This window comes from Grampus griseus (genome assembly GCF_964374135.1).
Source record: "Grampus griseus genome assembly, chromosome: 11".
Classification (NCBI taxonomy): Eukaryota; Metazoa; Chordata; class Mammalia; order Artiodactyla; family Delphinidae; genus Grampus; species Grampus griseus.
In genome coordinates this window covers 27802857-27818429 of record NC_139005.1, presented here as the reverse complement: position 1 = coordinate 27818429, position 15573 = coordinate 27802857, and positions in this window count along the sequence as shown.

Genomic DNA, 15573 nt, shown 5'->3' with positions numbered 1-15573 from the left:
TATTTTCTACAGAAAGTATAGTCATTCTTAAGGCGTTACTGCTTTAGCAAAAATTTGTTGTGTGTCCCTCAGGAAAATACCATATTACACTCATTTGGATTCCTAACATCAGCCATACCAGTTTTGGAAACAACTGTAGATTGGCTTTGAAATTTTTCTGTTTGGAAAAGGACATAAAATAGTTTTACAGATATTTCTGGTCATAGAGAATTAGACGTTTAGGCTTAATGTAATTGCCTCTGTTTATAAGGCTAAATTGAAGTCTTAGCTCTATCGATATTTTATGTCCAACTGAACAAGAATTATACTTTCTTTTTTTTAAAATTTCACTATCATGTTATCTGTTTTTTTAATACATTTATTTATATTTTATTTATTTATTTTTGGCTGTGTTGGTCTTCATTGCTCTCCGCAGGCTTTCTATAGTTGCTGCGAGCGGGGCCTGTGCTTTGTTGCAGTACACGGGCTTCTCATTGCGGTGGCTTCTCTTGTTGTTGAGCACAGGCTCTAGGCACACGGGCTTCAGTAGTTGTGACACGTGGTCTCAGTAGTTGTGGCTCGCGGGCTCTAGAGCACAGGCTCAGTAGTTGTGGCGCACGGGCTTAGTTGCTCCGCGGCATGTGGAATCTTCCTGGACCAGGAAGATTGAACCCGTGTCCCCTGCATTGGCAGGTGGATTCTTAACCACTGTGCCACTAGGGAAGTCCAAGAATTATACTTCAACAGAACTTTTCTGATTGTTAGCTGAAAAACAAATCCAGAATAATTTTCTTCTCGAACTATTTTTTCCTGTTTGGCTTTTATTTATTTTTTATTTTTCCAGCTTTACTGAAAGGTAGTTGATATAGAACATTGTGTAAGTTTAAGGTGTACAACATACTGATTTGATATATGTATATAGATATTCTTTCTTTGTGTGATGAGAACTTTTAAAATGTGCAGTATAGTATTGTTAATTATAGTCACTATGCTGTACGTTACATCCCCAGAACTTACTTATCTTTATATTATAACAGGAGGTTTTTACCCTTTGACCAACTTCACACATTTCTCCCACCCCCCACCCTTGGCAACCATCAATCTGTTCTGTTTCTATGACTGGCTTTCTTAGATTCCACACATAAGTGAGATCATACAGTATTTGTCTTCCTTTGTCATATTTCACTAGCCTAATGCCCTCAAGATTTATCTGTGTTATTGCAAATGGCATAATTTCCTACTTTTTAAAGGCTGTGTTCCTGTTCTAATTTTAGTATACCTTTTTATTGAAATAAAACATACCCAGATGAAGGGTACACATCATACAGCACAGTGAATTTGTTAGATGCAAATACATCCATGTGACCACCCCACATCTACAAATAGAATATTGCTAGCATCCAGGAATTCTGTTTGTGCACTTTCTTCCTCCCAGATTAAACTGCATCCTGACTTCTAGCACTATAAAATAATTTTGCCTATTTTTAAGCCTCATATAAGTAAAATCATATATTATATATGTATTTGTCTAGCTTGTTTCACTCAGAATTATGTGTGTGGAATCTATCCATGCATGTGGCAATAGTTTGTTCATATTTGTTGCTGTATGGTTTTCTATTTTATGAATATACCCCAATTTATTTATCCATTCTACTCTGGGTAGATTTTTGGGTTGTTCGCAGTTGCTGAATAGTATGATTAACTGCTTAGAACATTCCAGTACATGTCTTTTAGATCTTATATTTGTAAATTATTATTGTCTGCACATGTAGGAGTAAAATTTCTGAGCCACAGGGTATGCATATTTTCATATTCAGTAAATACTGATGAACTGTTTTCTAGAATTTTCCACGTGGCAGTACATCTTTGCCAGTGCTTTGTATTGTTAATTAAAAAAACATATTTCCATTCTGCTTAGTATAAAGATATCTTGTTTGGACTTTAACTTCATGATGATTAATATGGCTGAGCACCCTTTGATAGGCCTAATGGCCATTTGGCTATCCTCCTATGAAGTGCACATTCAGGTGTTTTGCCTATTTTCTTACTGATTTTTAGGAGTTATTTATGCCTTCAGGATAGGAATTTTTGTTGCTTATATGTCTTGCAAATATCTTCTCTCCTGTTGTAGCATGGCTTTTAACTCTTTGAACCATATATTTTGTTGAACAGAAGTTCGTAATTTTAATTTAGGTTGTAATATCAATTTATTCCTTTCTGATCTGTGCTTTTATTCTGTTTAAGGAATGTTTCTGTTTGAAGGCCACGACGATGTTATATTCTAGAAGTTTTATTGTTTTAATTTCATATTTAGACCTACAATTCCTCTGGGATTAATTTTTGTGTATGATTTGAGGTAAAATTTACTTTGATTCCATATGGTATCGAATTGACCCAGGAGCATTTGTTGAAGAGATTTTCTTTTTTTATTGTAAATCATATGACCTTTGACATAAATGAAATGATTAAATATGTGAAGACTTAATGATTAAATCCTTGTTGAGGATTCTATTGTGTTATACTATGCTATCTTAATAACTAGTTGTATGTACTTTGTAGTTGTTTTCTTTTACTTCAAGGTTTTCTAGGTCAGGGGTCAGCAGTCTTTTTCTGTAAAGGACAAGATACAAATAGGGGCCAGGGGTAAATATTTTAGACTAGGTGGTCCCTATGTTCTCTGGGGCTATTGTAGCATAAAAGCAGCCATAGACAATACATGAATGGTTAATTAGGGCTATGTCCCAATGAATCTTAATTTACAAAACAAGTGGCAGGCCAGATTTGGCTTATGGACTGTTCTAGGATATTTGTAGCTTTTTACATCACCACAAAATTTTAGAATTTGTCAGTTTATACACATACACTTGCATACATGTATGTGTGCGTGCGCGTGCGCGCGCGCGCGCGCGCGCACACACACACACACACACTGTGAGATTTGAGTTTGGTTTGAATCTGTAGATTAATTTCTGAGAATTGAAGTATGTAAAATCCATGAATATGGATACAATCCATGAATACGGATACTCCTCTATTTATTTAAATTTTCTTTAGTTTCTCTGAATAATATTTTATAGTTTTTGTGTAAGGGTCTTATACATCTTTAATTGTATTTGTCCCTAGTGATTAGATATTTTTTTGATGCCAATATAACTTGTCATGTCTCATTTTTATTTATTATTGTAGTATATAAAATGTCATTTTATTTTTTGGATAATTGAATTGACTTTGCTTAACTTACTAATAATAGTTTGGATTTTTAAAAATTTTCTTCATACACTATGGTAATCTGCACATAATGTTTTATTTTTCCCTTTCTAATCATGATGTTTATTGTACTGACAACTTCCTCTGCACAGTGTTGAATAAAAGTGATGATAGGAGACATCCTTGTCTTGTTCCTGATATTAAGACTAAAGTTTTCATATATTTGCATCTATGAGGTGTTTATATGATTTTTCTTTATTTTTGTAAATGTGGTAAATTACTTGATTTTCAGTATTAAAACAAATATATTTCTGGAATGATCCAACTGATTCATGATATATTATCTTTTAAATATATTGCTTACAGTGTTTTCCTAATATTTATTAGAATTTTGCATTATGTTATTTATGAGTGATATTGATCTATAAATTTCCTTCCTTAGCATAAATTTGTTGGTTTTTGTTCTTAAGGTTAAATAGGACTCATTAAATGTGTTTGAAAATATTTCCTCTTTTACTGTTCTCTGAAAGAATATGTGAAAGATTAACGTTATGTCTGAGTTAAATGTTCGGAAAAATTTCCTGCTAAAGAATTCTGAGCCTGATTATTTCTCTGTGGGAAGTTTGAATTTCAAATTCACTTTTTTTCTTTTATTAATTTATTTATTTTTGGCTGTGTTGGGTCTTCGTTTCTGTGCGAGGGCTTTCTCAAGTTGCGGCAAGCAGGGGCCACTCTTCATCGAGGTGCGCAGGCCTCTCAGTATTGTGACCTCTGTTGTTGCGGAGCACAGGCTCCAGATGCGCAGGCTCAGTAGTTGTGGCTCACAGGCCTAGTTGCTCCATGGCATGTGGGATCTTTCCAGACCAGGGCTCGAACCCATGTCCCCTGCATTGGCAGGCAGATTCTCAACCACTGCACCACCAGGGAAGCCCCACTTTCTTTCTTAACTATCTGTCTACTCACGATTTCGGTTTCCTGTCCTGACAATTTTGCATGTTGTGTTTTTCCAGGAATTTGTTGATTTCGCCCAAATTCTCAAATTTATTGGCATAAAGTTGCTCATAATATACTGTTAAGATATATATTTCTCTAAGATCTATAACGATACCCCGCTTTTTACTTTCAGATGTTGATAATTTGTATTTTTCTCTCTATTTTTTTCCTTTATCCATCTCAGCAGAGGTTTATCTGCACATAGTGTTTTATTTTTTCCTCTCTAATCATGATATTTATTGCACTGACAATTTTATTAGTCCTTTCTAAGAAGCCACTTTTGCCTTTGTTGGCTATCTCTAGTTTTTTAAGAATTTCATTGATTAGTGCAATTATCTTTATTTTTTCCTACTTTTTTTGGTTTTAATTTGCTGTCCTGTTTCTAAGTTCTTGAGATAGATAACTTAATATTTATTTTCAATCATTTTTCTTTTCTACGTATGCATTTTAGGCTATAAATTTCTCTTTAAAGGAGCTTTAAGTATATCCAACAAGTATTGTTATGTTATACTTTTATTTACATTCAGATTCAAAGAGTTAAAAAAATTTTTTTAATTGATTTCAAATTTACTGAAAAGTTGTGAATATAGTGTAAAGATTTTTTTTTCCTTTGAGCTATTTGAGAATAAGTTGCCAACATGATGCCCCAGGAGCTTGAATACTCTATTGCATAAAGCACATTCTCCTAGAAAGCCATAATATAATAATCAGAATCAGGAAATTAGCACTGACATATTTTTACCATTTAATCTTAAGACCCCTTTCAATTTCACTTAATTGGCCCAATAATATCTTTTAGCAAATGGATCCCATTCAGAATTACCTATTCCGTGTACCTGTCTTTTCCTTTACTGTTTTATTGTTGTTGTTGTTGTTGTTGTCTCTTTGATCTTAGTTTCTCAGTCTTTTCTTAACTTGATGTCCTTGACAATTTTTGTGGATGAAATGCCAGCTACTTTGCAGAATTTGTCGTATTTTGACTTTGAGTGATTTTTTTTTCTTCATGATGCATCTTTGGGTGGAATATCACAGAAGTGGTATGGTGCTCTTCTTATGCCTGGCATAAGATTTTGATTTGTCCCATTTCTGGTTAGGTTAATTTTGATCACTTGATAAAAGTGGTGTCTGCTAGCCTTCTCTATCAAACAGTTACTTTTTCCATTTTGTAGTTAATATTACTTTTGGGACGGGAAGCTGGGAGTTATGATGGGAAGGTATTTGATGAGTATTTGGGAAGATACTTTGAGAGTATATAAATATCTCTTTCCCCATTAAACGTTTTTTAATTAATTTAATTATTTTGTGAGTGTGGACTTATAGTTTCCTCTGTTTTTCAATGGATTTTCATATACTATCATTTATTTTGGTGCTCAAATTGTCCCAGATTTGTCCAATGGGAGCACCTTGAGGCTGGCTTCTGTGTCTGTTAAAAGTTGCCCCTATCATTCTTTTAGCATGTCCTTATTTCCTAGGACAAGATGTTCAGGGTGTTTATTCTTTTCTGGAAATGTTTCTTGTCTTAAATTCTACTTTGCTTAGAAAGTGAATAGTTAGACTAGTTTACATTTGTTTAATTTTTATATGGTTTCTCTTATCTCATGGATTTTTGACTTTCCTGTGTATTTATATTTGAAGTGTATCTCTTATAAGCAGCAGATAGTTGGGCTTAAAAATAAACTTACATTCTCTTTGTCATTTATATGGAGTGTTTAGATCATTTACAATTAACTTAATTATCAATATGTTTGGGTAAAACTTACCATTTCTTTTTATTTTATTCACATATTTTAAATTCTTTATCTTTCCTTTCTTTCCTTCCTGGATTTGGATATTTATCTATCATCTATCTTTCTTTCTTCCTATCTATCTATCTATCATCTATCTATATCACTGTATATTTTCCCCAATATTAGCTTGTTAGTTTTACTTTCTTTTATCATTATTTTAATAGTTACCCTAAAGATTTCAACATACAGTCTGGATATTTTAGAATCTGTTATAAACTAGTTTTGTAACTTCTCCGAAAATGCTTGGTCTTTAAAACATTTAACTCAAGAGGGACTTTCAAGATGGTGGAGGAGTAAGACGTGGATATCACCTTCCTCCCCACAAATACATCAAAAATGCATCTACATGTGGAGCAACTCCTACAGAACACCTACTGAACGCTGGTAGAAGACCTCAGACTTCCCAAAAGGCAAGAAAATCCCCATCTACCTGCGTAGGGAAAAAGAAAAAAGAAAAAACAGAGACAAAAGAATAGGGACAAGACCTGCACCTCTGGAGGGAGCTGTGAAGGAGGAAAAGTTTCCACACACTAGGAAGCCCCTTCACTGATGGAGACAGGGGTTGGGTTGTTGCGGGGGGAAGCTTTGGAGCCACAGAGGAGAGCACAGCAACAGGGTGCAGAGGGCAAAGCACAGAGATTCCTGCACAGAGGATCAGTGCTGACCAGCACTCACCAGCCTGAGAGGCTTGTCTGCTCACCTGTTAGGGTGGGTGGGGCCTGGGAGCTGAGGCTTTGGCTTCTGAAGTCAGATCCCAGGAAGAGGACTGGGGTTGACTGCATGAACATAGCCTGAAGGGGGCTAGTGTGCCACAGCTAGCCAGGAGGGAGTCCAGGAAAAAATTCTGGACCTGCCTAAGAGGCAAGAGACCGTTGTTTCAGGGTACATGAGGAGAGGAGATTCCTTCCCCATCTGCCCACAGAAGGCAGAGCACTCCCTACATGAGCTCCAGAGACAGGCATGAGCCACAGCTAACAGCTCAGACTGCAAAGATGGGCATGAAATGCTAGTGTTGCTGCTGCAGCCACCAAGAATCCTGTGTGCAAGCACAGGTCACTATCCATACTCCCCAGGGAGCCTGTGCAGCATGCCACTGCCAGGGTCCTGTGGCACAGGGACAACTTACCCAGGGGAACACATGGCGTGCCTCAGGCTGTTGCAACATCATGCCAGCCTCTGCCTCTGCAGGCTCACCAGGCATTCCAATTATAACTACTGTACCTCTCCCACCCCCAGCCTGAATGAGAAAGAGCCACCTAATCAGCCGCTCCTTTAACCCCATCCTGTCTAGGTGGGAACAGATGCCTGAGGGTGACCTACATGCAGAGGTGGGGCCAAAACCAAAGTTGAACCCCAGGAGCTGTGAGAAAGAAGACAAAAGGAAATTTCTCCATGCAGCCTCTGGAGCAGCAGATTAAATTCCCACAATCAACTTGATAAACCATGCATCTGTGGAATACCGGAATAGACAACGAATTATCCCAAAATTGAGGCGGTGGACTTTGGGAGCAACTGAAGACTTGGGGTTTGCTTTCTGCATCTGATTTGTTTCTGGTTTTTATGTTTACCTTAGTATAGTTTTTAGCACTTGTTATCATTGGTGGATTTGTTTATTGGTTTGGTTGCTGTCTTCTTTTTTTAATTATTATTTTTTTTTCATTTTAATAACATTTTTATGATTAAAAATTTTTTTTCTCCTTTCTTTTTTTTCTCACTTTCTTCACAGCCATGTGGCTGACACAGTCTTGGTACTCTGGCCTGTTCTCAGGTCTGACCCTCTGAGGTGGGAGAGCTCAGTTCAGGACACTGGACCACCTGAGACCTCCCGGCCTCAAGTAATATCAATTGGCGAGATCTCTCTCAGTGATCTCCGTCTCAATGCTAAGACCCAGCGCCACCCAAAGGCCAGCAAACTATAGTGCTGGACGACCCATGCCAAGCAACTAGCAAGACAGGAACACAAACCCACCCATTAGCAGACAGGCTGCCTAAAATCATACTAACTTCACAGACACCCCAAAACACACCACCAGATGTGGCCGTACCCACCAGAAAGACAAGATCCAGCCCCACCCAGCAGAACATAGGCACCAGTCCCCTCCACCAGGAAGCCTACACAACCCACTGAACCAACCTTAGCCACTGGCGAAAGACACCAAAAACAATGGGAACTACGAACCTGCAACCTATGTAAAGGAGACCCCAAACACAGTAAGTTAAACAAAATGAGAAGACAGAAAAATATGCAGCAGATGAAAGAGCAAGGTAAAAACCCACCAGACCAAACAAATGAAGAGGAAATAGGCAGGCTACCTGAAAAAGAATTCAGAGTAATGATAGTAAAGATGATCCCAAATCTTGAAACTAGAATGGAGAAAATACAAGAAAGGTTTAAAAAGGATATAGAACTAAAGAGCAAACAAACAATGCTGAACAACACAATAAATGAAATGAAAAATTCTCTAGAAGGAATCAATAGCAGAATAACTGAGGCAGAAGAAATAGTGGAAATAACTACTGCAGAACAGAATAAAGAAAAAAGAATGAAAAGAATTAAGGATGGTCTCAGAGACCTCTGGGACAGCATTACACACACCAACATTCGAATTATAGGCATCCCAGAAGAAGAAGAGAAAGAGAAAGGGTCTGAGAAAATATTTGAAGAGATTTTAGTAGAAAACTTCCCTAATATGGGAAAATAAATTGTCAATCAAGTCCAGGAAGTGCAGAGAGTCCCATACAGAATAAATCTAAGGAGAAACACGCCAAGATACATATTAATCAAACTATCAAAAGTTAAAGAAAAAATTTAAAAGCAGCAAGGGAAAACAACAAATAATATACAAGGGAATCCCCATAGGGTTGGCAGCTGATCTTTCAGCAGAAATTCTTCAAGCCAGAAGAGAGTGGCAGGACTTATTTAAAGTGATGAAAGGGTAAAACATACAACCAAGATTACCCAGCAAGGATCTCATTCACATCTGACGGAGAAATTAAAACTTTTACAGACAAGCAAAAGTTAAGCGAATTCCGCACCACCAAACCAGCTTTACAACAAATGCTAAAGGAACTTCCCTAGGCAAGAAACACAAGAGAAGGAAAAGACCTACAAAAACAAACCCAAAACAATTAAGAAAATGGTAATAGTAACATATGTCTCAATAATTATCTTAAATGTAAATGGATTAAATGCTCCAACCAAAAGACATAGACTGGCTGAGTGGATACAAAAACAAGACCCATATATATGCTGTCTACAAGAGACCCACTTCAGATCTAGGGACACATACAGACTAAAAGTGAGGGGATGAAAACAGATATTCCATGCAAATGGAAATCAAAAGAAAGCTGGAGTAGCAATTCTCATATCAGAAAAAATAGACTTTAAAATAAAGACTATTACAAGAGACAAAGACAGACACTGCATAATGATCAAGGGATCAATCCAAGAAGAAGACATAACAATTGTTAATTTTTATGCATCCAACATAGGAGCACCTTAATACATAAAGCAAATGCTAACAGCCATAAAAGGGGAAATCGACAGTGACACAAAAATAGTAGAGGATGTTCACAACCCACTTTCACCAATGGACAGATCATCCAAAATGAAAATAAATAAGGAAACACAAGCTTTAAATGATACATTAAAGAAGATGATCTTAATTGATATTTATAGGACATTCCATCCCAAAACAACAAAATACACTTTCTTTTCAAGTACTCATGGAACATTCTCCAGGATAGATCATATCTTGGGTCACAAATCAAGCCTTGGTAAATCTGAGAAAATTGAAACTGTATCAAGTATCCTTTCTGACCACAGTGCTCTGAGATAGATATCAAATACAGGAACAAACCTGTAAAAAATACAAACTCATGGAGGCTAAAACATATGCTACCTAATAACTAAGAGATCACTGAAGAAATCAAAGAGGAAATAAAAAAAAATACCTAAAAACAAATGACAATGAAAACACGACTACCCAAAAGCTATGGGATGCAGCAAAAACAGATCTAAGAGGGAAGTTCATAGCAGTATAATCCTATCTCAAGAAACAGAAACATCTCAAATAAACAACCTAACCCTATACCTAAAGCAATTAAAGAAAGAACAAAAAACACCAAAGTTAGCAGAAGGAAAGAAATCATAAAGATCAGATCAGAAATAAATGAAAAAGAAGTAAAGGACAAATAGCAAAGATCATTAAAAATAAAAGCTGGTTCTTTGAGAAGATAAAAAAATTGATAAACCATTAGCCAGACTCATCAAGAGAAAAAGGGAGTTGACTCAAATCAACAGAATTAGAAATGAAAAAGGAGAAGTAACAACTGACACTGTAGAAATACAAAGGATCTTGAGAGATTACTGCAAGCAACTATATGCCAATGAAATGGACAACCTGGAAGAAATGGAAAAATTCTTAGAAAAGCACAACCTTCCGTGACTGAACCAGGAAGGAATAGAAAATATAAACAGACCAATCACAAGCACTGAAATTGAGACTGTGATGAAAAATCTTCCAACAAACGAAAATACACGAACAGATGGCTTCCTAGGCGACTTCTATCCAACATTTAGAGAAGTGCTAAGACCTTTCCTTCTCAAACTCTCAAAATACAGCAGAGGGAAGAACACTCCCAAACTCATTCTATGCTGCCACCATCAACCTGATACCAAACCAGATAAAGATGGCACAAAGAAAGAAAATTACAGGCCAATATAATTGATGAACATAGATGCAAAAATCCTCAACAAAATATTAGCAAACAGAATCCAACAGCACATTAAAAGGATCATACACCATGATCAAGTGCGGTTTATTCCAGGAATGCAAGGATTCTTCAATATACGCAAAACAATCAATGTGATACACCATATTAACAAATAGAAGGATAAAAAGCATATGATAATCACAATGATGCAGAAAAAGCTTTTGACAAAATTCAGCACCCATTTATGATAAAATCTCTCCAGAAAGTAGCCATAGAGGGAACCTGTGTCAAAATAATAAAGGCCATTTGTGACTAACCCACAGCCAACATCATTACCAATGATGAAAAACTGAAACCATTCCTCCCCTAAAATCCAGAACAAGACGAGGTTTCCCACTCTCTCTGCTGTTATTCAACATAGTTTGGAAGTTTTAGCCACTGCTAGGAATCAGAAAAGAATAAGAAATAAAAGGAATCCAAATTGGAAAAGAAGAAGTAAAACTGTCACTGTTGGCAGATGACATGATACTATACAGAGAGCATTCTAAAGATGCTCCCAGAAAACTACTAGATCCAATCAGTGGATTTGATAAGGTAGCAAGATACAAAGTTAATATACAGAAATCTCTTGCAGTCCTATACACTAATGATGAAAAATCTGAAAGAGAAATTAAGGAAATAATCCCATTTACCATCACAACAAAAGAGGATAAAGTACTTAGGAATAAACCTAGCTAAGGTGACCAAAGACCTGTATGCAGAAAACTATAAGACACTGATGAAACATATTAAAGATGATACAAACAGATGGAGAGATATATCATGTTCTTGGACTGGAAGAATCAACATTGTGAAAATGACTATACTACCCAAAGCAATCTACAGATTCAGGGCAATCCCTATCATACTACCAATGGCATTTTTAAAAGACCTAGAACAAAAATAATTCACTATTTGTATGGAAACATGAAAGACCCAGAAAAGCCAAAGCAGTCTTGAGAAGGAAAATAAGAGATGGAGGAATCAGGCTCTCTGACCTCAAACTATACCTCAAAGCTACAATAACCAAGACAGTATGGTATGGGGACAAAAATAGAAATATGGATGAATGGAACAGGATAGATATCCCAGTGATAAACCCATGCCATGCACATATGGTTACCTTATCTTTGATAAACGAGGCAAGAATATACAGTGGGGAAGAGAAAGCCTCTTCAATAAGTGGTGCTGGGAAAACTGGACAGCTACATGTAAAAGAATGAAATTAGAACACTCCCTAACACCATATACAACAGTAAACTCAAAATGGGTTAAAGATCTAAATGTAAGACCAGACACCATAAAACACTTAGAGGAAAACATAGACAGAACACTCTATGACATAAATCACAGCAAGACCCTTTTTGACCCACCTCCTAGAGAAATGGAAATAAAAAGAAAAATAAACAAATGGGACCTAATGAAACTTAAAACTTTTGCATAACAAAGGAAACCATAAAGGAGATGAGAAGACAGTCCTCCAAATGGGAGAAAATATTTGCAAATGAAACAATGGGCAAAGGATTAATCTCCAAAATACACAATAGCTCATGCAGCTCAATATCAAAAAAAAAACAACTCAATCCAAAAATGGGCAGAAGACCTAAACAGACATTTTGCCAAAGAAGATATACAGATTGCCAAGAAACACGTGAAAGGATGCTCAACATCACTAATCATTAGAGAAATGCAAATCAAAACTACAATGAGATATCACCTCAGACTGGTCAGAATGGCCATCATCAAAAAATCTAGAAACAATAAATGCTGGAGAGGGTGTGGAGAAAAGGGGACCCTCTTGCACTGTTGGTGGGAATGTAAATCGATACATCCACTATGGAGAACAGTATGGAGGTTCCTTAAAAAACTAAAAATAGAGCTACTGTATGACCCAGCGATCCCACTATTGGGCATATACCCTGAGAAAACTGTAATTCTAAGAGTCATGTATCAAAATGTTCACTGTAGCACCATGTACAATAGCCAGGACATGGAAGTAACCTAAGTGTCCACTGACAGATGAATGGATAAAGAAGATGTGGCATATATTTACAATGGAATATTACTCAGCCATAAAAAGAAATGAAATTGAGTTATTTGTAGAGAGGTGGATGGACCTAGAGCCTGTCATACAGAGTGAAGTAAATCAGAAAAACAAATACCGTATGCTAACACATATATATGGAATCTAAAAAAAAGAAGAAATTGGTTCTGATGAACCTTGGGGCAGGACAGGAATAAAGATACGGACATAGTGAATGGACTTGAGGGTACGGGGAGGGGGAAGGGTAAGCTTGGACGAAGTGCGAGAGCAGCATTGACATATATAGACTACCAAATGTAAAATAGAAAGCTAGTGGGAAGCAGCTTCATTGCACGGGAGATCAGCTTGGTGCTTTGTGACCAACTAGACTTGTGTGATAGGGAGGGTGGGAAGGAGATGCAAGCGCTAGGGGATATGGGATTAATATGTATACATATAGCTGATCCACTTTATTATATAGCAGAAACTAACACAACACTGTAAAAGCAATTATACTCCAATAACGACGTTAAAAAAAATTTGTAACTCATTATCTCCACTCCCGTCTTTGGTGTCATTATTATGAGTGTTAATTTTGCATATAATTTAAACACACAAGACATTTTATTATGTTTTATATCGTCAATAGTCTTTTATTTTCCATATATTTTCATATATTTCCTATCACTTCCTCTTCATTTCTTGTTGCATTTGTATGTTTCCTTCAAGGATCATTTTTATTCCCAATGAATAAATCCCTTTAAAATTTCTGTTTGTGCAATTTTGCATTTATACAGCCAGAGTGAATTGTCTTAATTGTTTTTAATGGGGAAGTCTTTATTTTGAATTTTTTCTCTTTTTTATTGTAAATAGAGAAAACAATACAAAAAGTGGAAAACTTAGTGAATTATTATAAGGCAAACATCTTTGTAACCATTAGCAAGGTCAAGAAATAGAACTTTGCCAGCCACCCAAAGTTTCCTGCCACATGCCCCTCTTAATCAGAGCTCTCTGTTTTCATGGAGTAATGATGTGTGTGTGTGTGTGTGTGTGCGTGTGTGCGTGTGTGCGTGTGTGTGTGTGCCTGTGCATTTATGGTTTTTTCATCCAATTGTGAACCTCTCGACATTACAGTTTAGTCTTAAACACTTAAAAAAAAAAAAAAAGAACTGGCATACATTTTCTTTCTGTTTTCACCTACAACTTTCCCTGCATCCCTTTGATTTTCTTTCAACTTGTCTCCTAGAGAATCTGGACCATTTGATCTGTAGTTCCATAGTCAAGATCTTACTGACCATATGCTTATGGTTCAGTTCATCATGTTTTTCTGTTCTTTGTATATCTTCAGTTTGATAGGCTGACTCAAAAGGGTGATCAGACACAGGTTTAGTTATTTTAATAAAGCTATCGTTGGTCGTGTGAACTTCATTAGGAGGCACTCTTTTTTGGTGTTAGTATCCATTGGTGTTTAGTGCCTAGATCACTGGGAATTTTCACTTGTTAGTTGGAATAATATTACCCTGTATCAACATTATCAAATCATATTGCCACTGCATACTCTCATTTAGCTCTAATTTAGTCTTAGTTCTATAAGTAATTCTCACCACTACTCCATATGTTCGACTTATGATTTTGTGACTTTACGATAGTGTGAATCGGCATTCAGTAGAAACTGTACTTTGAACTTTGAATTTTGATCTCTTCCAGAGCTAGAAATACTCTCTAGTGATGCTGGGCAGCAGCAGCAAGCCACAGCTCCCAGTCAGCCACACAATCATGAGGGTAAACAACTGAAACACTTAAAACCATTCTGTTCCTACAGGACCATTCTGGTTTTCACTTTCAGTACAGTATTTAATAAATTACATGAGATATTCCACACTTTAGTATAAAATGTTTATAATACATTTATTATAAAATAGGTTTTGTGCTAGATTATTTTGCCCAACTAGAGACTAGTGTTAAATGTTCTTAAAAGTGTTCTTAAAAGTAAGCACTTTTAAGGTAGGCTAAGGCTGAGCTGAGATGTTCAGTAGGTTAGGTATATTAAATGCATTTTTGACTTAGGATATTTTCAACTTATGATGGGTTCATCAGGATGTAACCCCATCGTAAGTCCAGGAAAATCTATACCTCTCTAGGCATTGTGGTTATTGAAAGCACGATCTCTAGTGTAGATTCTTAAGAAAAGTTCATGGGAACAATATTCCCCTGGTTCTTCTATGTTGATAACAATCTGCGCCCTTTAAATATGAGGAATAGAAAATCTTTTGATCACACTTTCCTTAGGTATATTAAGTATGTTATTCCATTTTCTTTTGTCATAAAGCATTTCCATCAAAAAGTCTGGTGAAAATCTAATTTTATTTTTCTCTAAGTCATGTGCTAATGAATTTTGTTTTTAATATTTGTTTGTTCTTTGCTTTGATTTTCTTCATGTAATTTGCTACCTTCTCTCAACTCTTCATTTTTTTGATTCTTAAAAACAAACATTTCCTTCCAACTTGTATTAAGGTATCATGTATTGCACTTATTTATTCTTGTGTCCTTACTAGTTTCTGTCATTTCTAAAATGTTTTATTTTATGTATATTTCTTCCTTGATTTCTATCACCTCATTTCTCAGTGTTTCTAATTCTGATTTATGCTGTTCATGTTTTCTATAATTTTCTTTATGTGTTTATCTCCATTTGAAATACTACATTACAGTTTTGATCTGGTTTTTAGTATGTCTTTTGTCATGCTTTCATTTCCAATAGGGGTATTATTCTGCCCTCTAATCTCCTTTTTTAATGGTAACTTTGTATGTAATTGGACCTTGATACCTTTA